This window comes from Sphaeramia orbicularis, chromosome 10, assembly GCF_902148855.1.
Source record: "Sphaeramia orbicularis chromosome 10, fSphaOr1.1, whole genome shotgun sequence".
NCBI lineage: Eukaryota > Metazoa > Chordata > Actinopteri > Kurtiformes > Apogonidae > Sphaeramia > Sphaeramia orbicularis.
The window spans coordinates 27,683,818-27,699,382 of NC_043966.1; the positions used below are offsets into that span (position 1 = coordinate 27,683,818).

The 15,565-nt window shown below is 38.7% G+C and overlaps 1 protein-coding gene across 1 annotated transcript in view; it reads left to right on the forward strand.

Moving 5' to 3' along the window:
- trpc7b (transient receptor potential cation channel, subfamily C, member 7b) overlaps positions 1-15,565 on the forward strand; it is a 66,924-nt gene that overhangs the window by 37,532 nt on the left and 13,827 nt on the right. The window lies entirely within an intron of this gene.

Genomic DNA, 15,565 nt, shown 5'->3' on the forward strand with positions numbered 1-15,565 from the left:
TCAAGATGACAGATAACATGATGCCAGATAACACTATAAATGAACGTTGAAGTATTGTAAGCGCAAATTAAGTTTTGTAAACCAAAAATATATATTTCTTTTAAAAAATGCACCTACAAAACTTATTTTGCTCCTACAAACTCATTTTTTGTTTTTACAAAACATTCTCTGCATTTACAAAACTTTTCTGTGGTTACAAAACACTTTTCTGTGGTCACAAAACATTCTGGCGCTTGTTGACGTGGGGTCGTGGTTAGATGAGAGGCGTGTCAAGACCTGGTCCAGACAGGAAGCAATATTAGTGGTGACGGACAGATATCACCTCATTCACTACAATGGAGCGATTGCGAAGTACCACCATAATGTCTCTATTTCACCTTAAATAACACCACTTATTGTTACCTGGCAGAGGGAAGTTGGTTCCGTTCTCAAAACCAGTTCCAAGACCCGTAAACGGAACCACTTTTGTTTACAGAACTGGGAACCAAGCCGTGCTCCAAGCTCTAACCCCCGGCTCACAGCCACAGCTATGAGCCGGACGCAGAGCACAGCAGCCCATTTTACTTAAACAGACCTCCGATCCAGTTCCAAGTAAGGCTCTCCATCAGTTAAACGTAACTGGGAGCTGATGGAGAGCCATTAGAGCCAGGGTCATTATCAGGCTTCTGCAGAGCTTGATGATAGGCTTATCATTTGAAATAGATGTGTTGGATGAGGGATACATCTAAAACATGCAGCATAGTAGCTCTCAAGGACCAGGGTTGGTGACCCCTGTTCTTGAGCACTGATTCACCAGTAAAACCCATGGAGTTTGATAAATGATGGGATGGAGACACTTGGTTTATGTTCAGTTAATGAAATATTTTACTCAAAAAGTCACTTTTTCTTCAGTTTTCTCTGTTTTTGACATAAAACCTCTAAATTTTAATCTGAGCTTTTATGAACATGTGCATGATCAGTGAATTAAATGTAGGAAGATACCTGATTTTCACTGAGGAAAAAAAAAAGCAAAATAAAGAAGATAATATTACAATAAGTGGTGATGAATTACTTAAGAAAGGTTAAATAGAGAGAAAAATTAAATTAGAAACTGCTACAACAGTAGCACTGGGTCTTTATGGGTTAATTAAAACCTTTTATAACTGTATCTTTCTCATGTGCTTTAGAGCCCATGTTAGTGTTCTTGCAGTGCAATACAATCACAAATCTTCCTTCATTAGTTTGTTTGCCAGGCTCATTAAACTCACGGTGCTTTATCAGTGGCAAAGATCGAAGTTTAATCTCCTCTTAGGCAGGTGTAATGTTGCTGGTCAATTTTGTTTAATCTAATGAGAATAGTTAAAAGTGATGGTTTTCTCTCTGAACTATTCAGCAAATTAGCCAGACACACTCACATCTTTAAGTAAATGGTGGGTAAAGAACCTTGTCTTTTGCAAAACAACTTCTACTTTTTCTTACTCCAGTCAACTTAAAAAAAAAAAAAAAAAAAAAAGTACAGAGGTAATTGCAAGTGTCAGTGAGAGGTGAAAGGTGTGAGCCGAGACATACAGAAAGAGACACTGTCTAGGTGTGAACTGACAATGGACAGTTTTTTCTCAGTAGTGTGCTGTGTCAGTACAATTGAAAATGGCTTAAACAGTGAAGCCTGGTTCAGATTTGCTTCCTTGTGAATACATCCAGCACAGTATAAGAAGTATGTGAACTGAATTGTTTCCAGTTTTCTTAAATGTGGCAACACCTAATGGGAGTCAACATATAACGATAAGAATTTCTAAAAATAATCTGGTCATAGAAGGACAGGTTGTTTGTGTAGGTTCTCATTTGTCCAGGTCATCGCTCTTACAATACAAGCACAGGGTTTTTGCCATAGCGCTGTGGAAGTAACACAGCCAAAATGTCTGATACCATTTAAAGTGAGGCAACAAAAAATCTAAATGCACACTCCTGCTCAGAGCTGCATCTATAGCCCCTTTTACACAGCACTTCTGTTACAGTAATATTTCGCCTTTTTCGGCTCTGTAACACCTCTGGAGGTAGTAACAGAGCCATGATAAAGGTGGAATCATGACTCTGGAATGCTCTATAAAAGGAACACCTCTTGTTCCGCAACCAAGGTGTGACGTTATTGCGTGTGCGAACCCCTGCACCGAGGGGATTTAAAAATGAGTGTGGGCTGTGTACAGTAAACAAACATATCAACGCGACCAGAAAGATGTCAAACTGGGGAGACGCCGAGATCCACGAGCTGCTGTCACTTCGGGCGGAGGACTCTATCCATGCTAGCATTTGTGGAATGGTGAAAGGTGAGCCGACTCAGGAAAGGGTAGCAACACCACTATACCTCGGGATGTTTCCAATGCGCAAGTTATACGTCGCACTATACACTGCGCTGCGTCACCGCCCCTTTGATTCCAGAACGCAGGTCTGTTGGGTAAAAATCCAGCCTGTCGCACCTCTGTAACTCCTTTGGCTGTAGAAATCAGTGGTGGAAAAAGGTGGGATCACCATTTCTCTTTTTTTCCGGAATCTCTGCGTAGAAGTGGCATATACCTGGAATGTAACCCAACTTTCAGTGTCGGAGAGGGGGCTGAATGGCACAATGGGCAAAACCAAGTTTTCTTAGTGCTGGCTAGACACTTCCAAATGTAAAGCCTGCTTTGGCAAGGATTCCAAATAGGAAGATAGTGAGGTTCAAGTGATATGTAAAATCAACATCTCTAATATGGCGGAGGCAGAAATTGTAAATCATATGTACAGGCAAAAATATGTCTATATTGTCATGGCATTCATGGTACGTTTTTGGACCAAAGCAATGAGAGACCTAGACCAGCTATAACAATGAACCAAGGGACAGGACATACTAAATGATCAGAATAGTACTGGATGTAAAAAACATGTATTTAGACAGTACACATGTAGTGTATTGGGCAAAGACATCACATACAGTCTCAATAATCTACCAAAAAGTCTGGAAAAATACATTTTGAGGACAATGTGTTAGAGCTCCTGATGTACTATAGATATTTCCAGTATATGTATGTATAGAGAGAGAGAGAGAGCCAGAGAGAGTGACTGGTAGCTGTGATAGTTCCTCTCTTCCATACTCCTCATGAAACTATCTCTTCCTTGCACAGCTCCACTGCAAAAGATCCAGATCTGTCATTCAGCCAAAGCTAATCTGAGGCACCAGCAGTCTGATTTAGCCAAATCAGTTGGGAGAGGCTATTGTTGCACTTGATAATTGAAAATCATTGGACAGAAATTACAAAAGCTGGAGATAATGGCATTTATTCCACTAAATGTACTTTAATTGCTGAAGTGCAGTGATCAGCCCAGTTATCATGGACATCCTTTTATTACTGTGAAGTGGATTTATAAATGGAAGACTATTAAAGGCTGCACTGCACTAAGTCCACCACAGGTTTCCGTTATTTGCGCTTTTATACAATTTTAAACATTATCTTCAAATGAGTGAATGTTTATTCCATTAATTTTAATATGGTTTGTGCATAAACAAAAGACAATAAAAGGAGGAAAAAAGTCCAACAGATTTGCTTTAGCTCTTTGCTGCCTTGCTTGTCCTTTTACATCTGCAGCAAACAAAATGACAGCGAGTCTTTCACTGTCTGGTATTTGTAGAAAAGTTATTTATCTTGGGCCACTGACAGATTCTTTCTGCAAGTCTGTTTATCATCATCTATCTCAAAATGAAAACTCTCACTGAGGTCTCTCTCTGTCATGTATCAACTTTCATTTTCTCAGAGGATGACATCCTCAGATTTAAACAGATAACATAACAATGGAGAAAACATTCTTCACAGGATGGCTGCTAATCACACTCCCATATACACACATAGTGGAAAGCAGTTTTGTTTTTGTTTTTTTGCTTTTTGTTTACTTAAGTTCACAGTGGCTGTATTGCTGCCTGGATTAAAGACATCACAATTAGCTGTATGTTAAATAAATGTACCAATCCACAGTTAGCTTTTCATTTTGGATCAGTAGTATTACCATATCCTCCTGAGACCCAGCAATGCATTTTTGTCCTCTGTAGAGGATAAGATTTTCACAGCTTTACTTAAACAAACAAAAAAACATCCACTGCAAAGGACATTCCATACAAAACAAAACTAAAAAATGTAACTGAAAAAACTGTTGCATTATGATGTTTCCAATCAATGCAATTATTTAATATAAAAAAGACAAAACTTTTACTTACTGGGTCTCAGGAGAATACACTAACTAACACTAACACTAGAGAACTTAAAAAAAATAAATAAACAGCATCCAAAAGTACACTGGGCATCACAAAAAGTCATGTATTTAGTTTTGATGCTCTCCATATTGATCGGAAATTAATTTGGCTTTGGTTGTTCCCAAAATCTCTTGAGTGCTGTACCTAAGCTGTGCAATGGCAGAAAAAAACAAGATATCTAATTAAATTTTTCCTGATTTATTTATTTATTTACCTTTATTTAACCAAGAAAATCTCATTGAGATTAAAAATCTCTTTCCCAAGAGTGTCCTGGCCAATACACTCTTTTCCAGAGCACCAGGCCAACAAGAAACTGGAAATACTGTTTTGAGTTGTTTTGTTATATTTGACTTTCTAGCCTCTACAAATTGCCACCAAATGTCAACAAGTACCCATAGGCCAAAGCAAATTTTATAGTGATTTTAACTGTTGCTGATTTTGGATACTATCATTAAACAGACTAGGGTTTACCTATATAACTTATATTTTTAGAACATTAGGTGTGTTTATTTTTCTTGCAGACAAATTTGACCAAGAATTAAATAGGATATAGTATGTCGAAATGACTTGTGAGCATCTTTTTTTGCTTTTAGTTGTTTTGGCACACGATAAAATGGTCATGGTTATATTTTTGACAACAGCTCTTCTGGTTATACTGTTTGTTTTTGTCCTCTCGTTTGGATTTGTATGTCCACTAAATAGAATTTGTTCATTTCTTTGTTTTTTTTTTGTTGGTGATAGTTAACAAGACATTGTGGACCGAAAAACAACAACAACACATAAACAAAAGGAAAATCAAACAAATAAACTAAAAACAACAACAACGACAGAGTAATGGCAAACAAAAACAATGACAACATCATATTACAATGAAAAGATAATAAAAGTAAAGAGCAAATGTGTGGTGAATTGTGTTTTCAGAAATGCCAGGTTAGAAATAAATGTAATGGATACTCTTCTTTTGATATGGTAAAGTATGGTAAGCTGGTAAGTTGCACAACAGTAGTGGCTGATACCATTTTCTAAAGTGCCAATTACCAGTCTGGAATGTGTGACATCTGAGCAGCCTCATTTCGTTTTGTTTAAATAGACTAGATCTGTCACTCCACTTTCTCTCACATACTGCTGTCAAGTCTGAAATGTGTGTGCAGTGGGAGCTATTTCCAAGTGTCTGACCTGTTAAACCTTCACCCTTGATGATAAAAAGCGACTGGACTCTTGGTGTGAAAACTTTATTTTCCTTTTCTAATACTTGCACCTTTGTGCTGTGCATATACAGCAGCCTCTGCTGAGCCGCAGCACATGGGTCTTAGAGGCTGTGAGTTCTGCTTGACTGCCCACATGGAGCCAAAGATCCAGGCAACGTGATGGGCAGACAGAGCAGCGGCATAAGAGAACCTAACCTCCAGAAAAGCAGGGAGATGAGCCCAAATGGTCTAATGGAGTTCAAGTGTAAAGTTGTAGTTGGCAGAGAAAAGGTGGTCACAAGCCAAGAGTAAGATACAATTAAAACTTTCCAAAGACCAAAAGACAAATAGAGAGAAGACCCAGGCCCCTCTGCCTTATCTTTATCATTACACAGGTATTTCCACTCTGTAAGATCCATATCTGAACAGGGACCCTTTATCATTTCCTCTCTCTGCTTTAGAGATCAGGATCAATGCTGATTTTAAAAATAGGACTAAGGGTCCTGTAGCCTGACGGCATATTTAAAGACATAAATTGACATTCGTTTGACCTTTTAAGGTCACTCAAGGTCAGAGGTCATGACACCAAATGAAAGCCCATATGTGACTTCCTATCTATTGCCAGTAGTAATTACATCAATATCTTCATCTGTTTTGAAGTTATAGCGCTTTGAAATTTTTCCCATTATAAACCAGTGGGGATTTTTAAAATGTTAAAAATTCATAAAAAAATTCAAAAATCAGTATTTCTCAATTCTCTGAACAAACTTGGTAGACCTCACTCCAAGAAACCTCTGCTATAAATTTCAGTTGATTCTGGTTGACGGTTTTGGAGAAGTTTCTAGAAATCTGGACATAAGTGACCTTGGGTTTGACCTTTCAAGGTCAGTCAAAGTCAAAGGTCATGGCACCAAATGAAAGCCCATATGTGACTTCTTATCTATGGCCAGTAGTAATTATATCAATATCTTCAATTGTTTTCAACTTTGAAATTACACTGTGAAATGTTTCCTGTTATAAACCAATGGGGATTTTTAAAATTCAAAAATTCATAAAAAATTCAAAAATCAATATTTCCCAATTCTTTGAACAAACTTGGTAGACCTTACCCCAAATATGTCCTACATCAAATATCAAGTCATTCTTTCAGAGAAGAAGATTCTTGAAAAATTGTTTGTGGACAGACGGATGACAACTGATTCCAACTGTCCATCAGACCTTCAGGCCATTGGACTGAAAATCAGCGTTACCAGAGCCATGTTAAAAATAGAAACCACTTCTCCTCATCATAACAACCTTGTCTTCCCAGGACATTTTTGTCAAGATAATATCCTTAAATGTATGTGTCTAAATGAGCAGCAGTGGTGTTTCTGAGACTGTTTTCTGTTGTGTCCTCTGGCAGCAGGGGCTGCACAGCATGAGAGACCCTTTACTTTCTGCTGCTGCTGTCAGTCTCACCACCAGGGGTCAGTCTGGCTTCAACTCTCACTGAAAATATGGTCTTTGCCTGAGTAAATTCGTCTGCTCAACTGTACAGAAATGCTTCAAAGCCTTTATTATATACACTGGGTCTAATTTTGGGGGGATTTAATCAGACGTTTTTTTCCTATAAATGTTTCATAGTATCTGCAGTCTGAGCATTTTGAGGTATTTGTTTGTTTTCTTTTGTGGCTGCAGTGTTTGTATTTTTTCATTTGAGTATTAATTGAATTACTCAATAGATTGCAGTGTGTTTGGTGTGCCTGTCAAGCCTATGGTGTGTGCAAATCATGAATTCTCAAAGGAGAAATCTCAGCAAAAAAAAACAAAGAAACATATGCTTATGTGGATGGAAGTGTGCTTAGGCTTAGCTCTGTGTGTGTGGGCTGTGCGACTGTAGTTATCAGACAGGGCATGCTTGACAGTAGGCCGAAGAAACAGCCAATCTGATGGCTAAGATGACGCTTGAACCAGGTGGAGGCAGTACTGCCGTGTCAGGAGGGGCTTCATATGCTCTAGGGGTCAGAAACACTTACACAAGGCAAAAAAAAAAAAAAGATATATATATATACACACACGATGCACAGCTGGATAAGGCTTAATGAAGACTGAACAGTAATAGCCACCCAATCCCCAGAGGCGTGAAGACTCAGACGCCTATCTGACTCACAGACTTAAAAAAACACACACCACATGGTCTTTGGTGAGTGCCCACGCAGTTATGTGCATGTGCAAACACATTTAATCAGGGATACACAAAAGCACGCATACACATTAACACATCCTCTGTGTTACACTGTTTTTCATATTCTACAAACAGTGCTTAGTTGGGCAAATACTTATTTATAGTTCAGTTCACACATATACATATGCACATAGAGAATTTCAGGATTTGGACAGAGTGGGTGAAACAGTGGACTCGTCTCTATGTTCTAGTTAGCCATGCATGACAACACTGCTCAGAAACAGAGACAGAAGGAGGGGAGGAAACAACAGGGAAAGGAGAGATAACTGAAAGAGCTAATCCTAAAACAGAGGTTGGAGCAGAGGCAAATGTGAATTTCAATGACCTTGAGAGAATCAGAAGTAATGATTTAAGTGACACTGAAGTGAAACAGTGAATGTACTGTGAATGAATGTAGTATAATTACAGGAACAGGTAACAGCAGCGCAACAATGTTCGAAGAGAAAACCTACTGGGAAGAGGAAGAAGACAGGTGGGGATAGAGGGAATAAAGATGAGAAGAGAACCTGCAGGGGGAGATGCAGATGCAGAGGAAGGTGGTTTTGGCCAGCCTGTTTGTTCAGGCAGAATGTGGGAGATGAGCCAGGATGCACAGACAAAGGAGGAGAAAAAAAAAGGAGAGAGAATGAACAAGGATGAGAGAAGGTCAAGCAGAATGAGCCACTGGGAGTAGAAGCCAAATGGTTTTAGCCCAGATTTAGACTGCACAGATTTTGCCACAAACTGTGTGAAAAGTTGGGCAGAAATCAGAAAATAGCAACATAAAATGTACAGTTTATAGATTTTGCCAGTTTCTCGGGACTGTTTTCTGTTTGCAGTTAATTCACTCAGCTGCTATTGACATGAGGCAGTATGCTGTGTGATATTAGAAACAGGGGCCTTATTTTCTTGCCTTGCCATATTTGAATTGAACTGAAAAACTCAATGAGCTGAAACAGTATGGGTGAGATAGGATGCATATCTTACTCAAGCCAAGGGTCGCAGATATATAATGCAATGTAAATGGAAATATTTTATTAAAAAGACAGAGAAAGTAAGGACTAAAGGCCCAGTATGAAAGATGTCAAATATTGTCATTAAGATGCAGGCAAGAAAATGAAATCATATTTGAAGTTAGGAGTGAGACAAAGTGAGGGAAGAACAAAGCAAACGCAAAATGAGAGCGAAAACGACTCTAGAGAGAGGGATCGGAGTGGAACATGGTGGTGAGCCAGGCGTCCTAGTGAGAGATGGAGGGAAAGGAGGCTAAGAGGTGGCTGAGAGAGTCAAGAATAAAAGGAATGGCTGAGACAGAGTCAGGGTGAGCAAAAGAGAGAATTTATTAGCTCTGAAGGGAAGGCAGAGGTGTCATGTTCCGCCTTTACCAGTCAAGCACATCTGAATGTCAAAATGAGGGGAGGAGACACAGTTACAATTAAGGAGAGAGACAGAGACAAGCAAGAAGCAGGGGAAAGAAAAGAAACAAATGCGCTCATGCAGTATGACAAATATGGGCTTTTAAATGTCAGTGCCCAGACCAAAAGCTGTACACTGTAGTGTGCCAATATTCTATTTTTATATTTTATTCAACAATGAATTTGGTGTCAAGCACTGAATTGGCATTGAGTCAGTCATTTAACATTAAAATAGTGAACCTCCAACCTTACATCCACTCTTGTTTATTATAATGTTTCTATTAAATAGTCAAATTGGTAATCTAAAATGGAGAGGAAACTATCAGTATGACTGGTTTCTATCACACATAACATCAAAGTCAGCCCAAAACGCTGCTGTGCACTGTTTATAATAAAGACAACTCAGACTAAGAAGGAGAGAGAGAGAGAGAAGACAGATAACATGGGAGGAGGCTAATAAAAAAAAGTTGATGTCGAGCTTGATTCACTATCAAAACACTCTTAATTGCTCGTCTTGCGGTGTTGTATTCCCCACTTAATAAGATTTCTCTCACATCCTGCCGGAAGACACACCAAAACAGCCTCCTCTTTGCGTTGCTTTCTGCCTCATTTCTATCCCACTGTCTCTCATAAATACACACACACACACATACAGGAGGGCACACCCAAGACACACACATCAGTTTTTGTTCAATTTACTTTGTGCCTTCTTCTCCCTCTTTTTGTTTCCCTGTGCAACACACACAGGCAGGCAGGCAGGCGTCTCTTAGGAGCAGCGTTCATTCATTCATTAAAAACTGAGGTGGGTAAGACTCCACCCCTGCTGTCACCATGGCGACAGGTCTTTTGGTGCAACAGACAGAAGTTAAACTTAATTTAACATTTAAAGGTGTTTTGTCTACTCTTTAGAGGAGAGGAGAGGAGAGGAGAGGAAAGGAGAGGAGAGGATGAAAACAATAGGAAAAGAGATCGAGGAGGAGAAATTTAATATCTTTCTAATGACTGAAGGGCAGAAAAAGAGTGAGAGACAGAGGGTCGGCTGCAGCTGTTTGCAAAGTCTACATTTACATTTACCAAATGTAGATGTGAGAATATTGCTTCAGATCTATCCAAGAAGAGATCTGAAAGGGGGGGTTGGGTGGTGGGTTAGGGGGTAATAAAAGAAAAAATATAAATCAAAAGAATAGACTGAGTGACAGAAATAGCTAAAAGCTATTGGGAAGAGAAAAAGGAACGGAGGGTGATGGCGAGAAAGATTTAACAGCAATGGCAATTTAATGAGAAAATGGCAAAAAGAGATAGAGAAAACCAATGAGAGACAGATGATAGTGAGAGAAGGAGCAGGGATGACTATAGACATAAACATATAGTGCAAAGCAACACAGACTGGATGATGTCTCCGGGGAGAAGAGGTTGATTTGGGCCCGTTGGTGATTGGGTTTGGTCTGCAGCCGTGGAGCCGAGGTGACTCACCATTCTCCCACACATACAGACACACACTGTGTAACAGAGCTGGCTCTTTAATGCTTGTGTCCTGAAGGGTGTGTATGTGTGTGTCTAATGCCATCATGCAGTGTGCAGCCCATTGGGAGCTGCCACTCTTAATAACAGATAATGACACTGTCCATCTCTGTCTCCAGATGCCCACTGTCCTTGCTGATTCACTGCCTGTTCCATGCTTGTAAAATGCCATTATAAAACACACACAAGTTTGAAATCAAATCATGTCCTACTAAGGTTGTTAAAAAATCTCCCATTACCCAGAACATCTAGCATCTCATCCATCTTAGTAAGAGGGTATTACATAACACATATGACCAGTGCCTCAGCTGACATTAGCAACAGAAAAATGCACATCTATCAAAGTTGTTGATCTCCGGAGATGCATTTTTGTTTCTTTTTCCTTCAAGAAGGCAATAAGCAGAAAACAAGGCATGGAATTATGATGCACAGCAGCACTGATTCCAAATGTTTCAGGACTATCCAATGTAGTATAACCCTCTGAATTTCATACTGTATATGTCTCTGTGAAGTGTTGAAGAGGTGTGGAATGTCCTGTATGGATGAAGGATTTTTTTCCCAGTAACTTTGCCAATGCAGATAGTACATGTTGTACAAATGCAGATTTTTAAAGGTATTATATTTTTCCACAAAAGTGATTCAGAATCAGTAATAAGATTTTGAGATAAAGAGTGGTCTGTAATTGTGTAAAAGCATTCATCTCTGACAGTGTCTGGTTTAATGGTATATTAATGTTGCCTGAAACGATGCTCCTCATCATTATCTACACTCACATAAAATCTAAATAGAGTGAGAATTTCAGTCAGGTGAGAAGGAGAAGTAAGAGAGAATAATTTGATTAAAAAAAAAAATTAGTGTATAACAATAATGGGTAGATAACCGGTTTGCTTTACATGTTTGAAAGGAAGGGCAAAGTATTTTTTTATCTGGTAAAAGAAGCTCAAGATGATTGACGAGACTTTATTTAAAAAGCGCAGCACTCAGAATAACGGGCTTTCAAGGCAAGCCCACCAAAATCACCTTCCTCAGCTCTCCTGATTGCACGAGGCTGTTGGATGTGTGTGATGTGAATAGTGAGTGAGAAGATGAGACTGTTGAAAACAACCTTCGTCGCAGTCGCAGCAATGACAAGGCTGGAGTCTAGGCTGCCTTTCATGACAACATAAAGGGGAAAACCACTAGAGAACAAGTGGTAATGTTCCTGAATGTGTTTTTATTTATACTTCTCCGGTACTGATTCCACTGTGTCATGTTGGCCTCTTTCTGGTCTTCATGTCTATGTGAATGTGGCCATTGTGAAAAAAAGGCATAGGTGTCAAGTTAGGTATTGAGGAATATAATGATGTGGTGTCAGAAATATTATTTACAGTCAGGGAAAAAATTCTTAAACTATCAAAAGTCATCAAAAACAATGGTTACGCAATCAAGTATTAACTCCTGTGTGTATCATATGACTAAAACAGACAGAAAAGAAAACATGGAATGCCTAAAAGCACTGTTTTTGACAATACAATGCCATAGCTATTGATGTAAGAACTGAAGTGATTTTGGTTATTATCAAGAAAACACAGAAAATGGCAAGATGTCAGCTCTGAAATTAAACTCTTATGAGCTATTTTTGTTGGTATCATTATATTTATCTAAACAAATGTAGCTTTACTTGTACCAGGCATTAAAATGAACAAGAAAATGAAGAAAGCAAGGGTGGTCTAATAATTTTTTCCACAACTGTATGTCTACAAGCAGTTTTTTATGGTTGGAAGAAGATGTTTTAATCAGTCATTTGTCAATAGATAGTCTCAGAGTAATCAAACTCAGCACCCAACACAATAACGGTTGATGAAGTAGCCACTCTTTTGGCAACTGTCATGTTATTTTAATACAAAATGTTTAGATTAAAATTTGGGAATAATAACTGGGCTAAGGCTGCACCAAACAAATTTAAATGTCATTTTTGATCAGTTTTGTTAAAGTTTAAGGGACACTTTTTTTCTTCTTGGTTGTTGATCTAAGGTGGTTGTAAAAGTCTGTCTGTATTAGCTGTATGAAAAGGTCGTTGAGGTGAAGTTACACACTTTAACCAATAACTTTTCCCCTTCTACCACCCTATGGTGAATGCAAAAAACATGGCATTCCTTTGTTGGTCAGTGTTTGACTCTATTCAGTTAGTTACTTATTTAGTTACTTAGTTAAGGGGATAATAATTCTTCCCCACGCTCCAAAATAGTAGTTTGGTGCTTCTAATGAGCGTCCCTAAAAACAGGACAGAGGGGCTAAACATTCAAACAAGCTGTAGACTAATGTTATGAAGCAAGTTTGGAAGCACTTTGGGTCTATTTTAAAAATAAATATTTACTGAGATAAAAGAGAAACGATTTTTCAGACAAAACCCATTTTTGGGAATCACATTTTGGGAGTCAAACTAATTATGCCAGGCAGAGTGTTTCATTAAAATAGCCGCTGTTGCAAAGTCACTCACAATTTATTTGTATTTAAATGGGGAGGTTCTGCATTTAACGCCAGTGGACGCGATGGGTTACACACGAAACCTGGAATGAGACTGAGATTCATGAAAAACCCACGTCTGGATTAAAAAAACCACTAGGATTGTCAAATTTAACACAGTGTCTTAATTTATAGTGATATTATATAAGACCATTTCAAGCCATGCTTTCCAGATCAAATGCACTGACACCTAGGTAGCTTTTCCTGTCCCCAATATTTTATTAAAAATTCATTAATTTTGGGATGGCTCAGAGCAAGAATATAATTTTTTTCATTTATCTGAGGTCATCATTAGGTACATCCTGGGGGAAATATGTCTAAATGTCTCTTATTATTGGGACTAAAAAAGCTGACAAAGTGCCAGATACCAAAATGTACCCAGTTTCATAGAAGTACCCAGCTGGCAGCCCTGCAACTATAACTGGAGGCTATTTGCTAAGAAATGGGGTGGGGGGGGAGAGTACATTAAAATTTTCTATAAACATAGCATACTCACGAACTACCCTTTCTATATGTTTCAGGCAGTAACACGTAATTTAACCCTTTAACTGCTGCAGTGAATAGCTTCTCATTTCTTATACAACCATCAGTTTGATAGAGAACATAAATATTGGATCGTTTCAACGGAAAAAGGTCATGTGGTCTGATGAGTCCAGATTGACCCTGGTCCTGAGTGATGGAGCCATCAGGATGAGAAGAGAGGTGAGTGAAGTGATTACTAGGGATGTGCTAAAAAATCGATTCATATAAAAATCACGATTCTCATTTACTACGATTCAGAATCGATTTAAAATGTCCCAAAATTGATTTTAAAAATAAAACAAATATGCCGGCAGTCTGAACGCCATTAGCGTGATTAGCGGTTAGGTTTAGGGTTAGCGCAGTTAGTGCAATTAGCGCGATTAGCGGCTAGTGCATTGACACACTATCAAATGGCATTAAATAACATGCAAACGGATGAAAATGCGTACATATAGCACACCAAATGTAATAAACTGCCATCACATACGTGATTTCATGAGATCAGTCTGTCAGCAGGCATCACCCAGAGGTTAAGGACATGGTGCACAGTCAGCCACCAGCGGCAAACAAACACACACTGCTGTGCCTCACCAAACTCCCTGCCAAGCACGGATAAATGCTTAAAACTTAATAAATGTGAAAAACACATTTTAATGTCTGCATTTGTCATTCTGTCTTGCAAAGCAGGCTGGAGTAGGTCATGAGGATCCTTTGTACACCTATAGATTGAAGAAGAAATCATTATGAATCAAATCCTTCTGATTCAAAAATCCTTTTGAATCGAAAATCGATTTTGAATTGAATTGTAGCCCCAAAAATCGGAATGGAATTGAATGGTGAGATAGTAAAAGATTCCCACCCATACTGATTACCCATCATGCCTAGTGGTTACAGTCCAAGTCTGCAGGGGCAGTGTTATGACCTGGGGTTGGTTCAGTTTGCCAGGTCTATGTTCAGCAACGTCATGTGTCCATAATATGAGGTCAGCTGAACCTGAATATACTGAAAGACCAGGTTTGAGCATCAGTGGTTTTTCCTCCCTGATGACACAAGCGTATTCCAAGATGACAATACTAGGATTCACCGGGATCAAACAGTGAAAGAGTGGTAAAGAGAGCATGAGACATCTTTTCACACATAGATTGGCCACTACAGAGTCCAGACCCCATGGAGAATCTTTGGGATGAAATGGAAAAGAGTTTACACAGAAGCCCATCTCTCACATCACTGATAAGAGATCTTGGTGAAAAATGAAGGCAAGTCTGGAAAGAAATAGATGTGACATTAATTTTACATTGCATTTACATTACATAGTGTTTAATAAACGATGCCTTGGTCAGTGCGTCCCACAAATTATTGAGTATGTCCCTTTTTATGGCAGGGTAGTGTGTTATCATAGACTTTTCACACAAACAGTAACATGAACATTGTCAACAGTCAATAACCCTTTCTAACACCAGATATGAAACAGCAAATTGTTATACATCAGATCCAGTTTGGTGAGAAGTGTCTGCGGAGAAGAAACAGCTGCAGTAGTTTGTAAGTAAGTAAGTTAAATACCTTATGTATATCTCCAGGATTTTGTTTTACTCTTTTTTCACCTTTCTCTTTTCAAAAACTCCTATTTTATTCTAACTCCTCATATCTGATGATCTGGTCTGAGACTTATTGTTTTGTAGAGTTCAAGCTTAAACTCTTACACAAAACAAAAAACTTCAAAATAAAAAGGAATATCTTTTTGTCTTGCAAGTTATCCTAGTCTATGAACTCCCATTCTTTGTAAAGTCTTCAAGGGCCACACTTGTTGCAGCACTTGATAGTTTTGTAGCATCACTGGACAAAAAATCTTTCAGCATATTGTAATTCAAGTGGTCTTAGAGGACAAAGGAGTGTGTCTGTTCCCTCTGTGTGTTTTCAGGCTTCTGAGGCAGGTTTCTGGTTAATCACAGGTGTTTTC